The sequence below is a fragment of the Sinocyclocheilus rhinocerous genome, unplaced genomic scaffold (assembly GCF_001515625.1).
Source record: "Sinocyclocheilus rhinocerous isolate Xijiao unplaced genomic scaffold, SAMN03320098_v1.1 scaffold1004, whole genome shotgun sequence".
Classification (NCBI taxonomy): Eukaryota; Metazoa; Chordata; class Actinopteri; order Cypriniformes; family Cyprinidae; genus Sinocyclocheilus; species Sinocyclocheilus rhinocerous.
Genome location: NW_015627248.1, coordinates 1,297,179 through 1,298,424, shown reverse-complemented (window position 1 = coordinate 1,298,424; position 1,246 = coordinate 1,297,179).

Genomic DNA, 1,246 nt, shown 5'->3' with positions numbered 1-1,246 from the left:
TAGTCACTGTGGCAACTTATGCTGGGAAACTGACCTGGTCTAAAGCAGGCTAACTGTCAGGCTAAGCTCCTCTACTGACCAACAGGAACACGATGATATTACCACTGTCTCATACTATTATTTGACTTTTTTTTTTTTTTTACAGTTTCTGGCCATGCAGCCTTTCTCTCTGGTTTTATTACAGCTGTACCTTTTATAGTTTGCAGAACAGATAGCAGAACATTAGAACATTACAATCTAAAATTGCTCTTTAAAGCATTAAAATAACTAAATTGAAAGTTAAAATCAGTGAATTAAAAATGAAAATAAATAATAAAGAAAATGACTACATTTTAACTGCTATAAGAAACACACATTAACTCATTTGAGCTTAGTAATTAGTACTGTAGTCCCTTTACAGTTACTGCCATCATAAAAATACACTTTATATGTAGGTGTAAAATTCTACAAAAGACACATTTAATGTCCAAAGACAAATTATTTAACAAAATGTATATTTTACTCAGAATTATTGCGCTCCTATTCGATTGCGCTCAGTCGTTGCTCTCGCATGCCTCGCCCACTCCTGACAGCGAAATGGACATGTTTGCATGACTTTCTAACATTTACAGATGAAAAATAACACTGACAAGATACGCGATACAGAACGAGACCAAACGCGATATCAGCACGTCTCCACCATAGACTGTATAAAAAGGTCTCCACACAGAGGAGAAATCAATCTAAAATGAACTTTTCCACAACATTCTAATTTATTGAGATGCACCTGTACACACACAATTGACTGTAATAATCTCATCCACAAGGTGGCATAAAGTACTATATAATCAATGATCCCCCTACAAACTTACAAATCCTACTATTGGTTCATGAATATTAATTACGTTACGAGTGGGAACGGTTACCAAGCAACATCTGCATGACCTAATTAAAGGCCTTCCCGCTCATAGATTTGTATAGTATATATATAAATGTATACATATCTTTGATCCGATATGTTCCCGCTGACGTACACGGAAGAGTGGCGGGCGGAGCCGCGCAAAATCCTACTATGGCGAAGGTTTGGTTCTTGAATATGAAATAGCCTATGGCTCTGGGTTCCTAAGCAACAGCTCCATGACTCACGTAATATTCATGAGATAAAGGCCTTCACCAGAAGTACCCGGATAGTGGCGGGAGGAGGAGCTGCGCAGGCAGGTGAGGTACCCGGATGAGTGACAGGAAGAGCTGCGCAGACGTGCAGCAG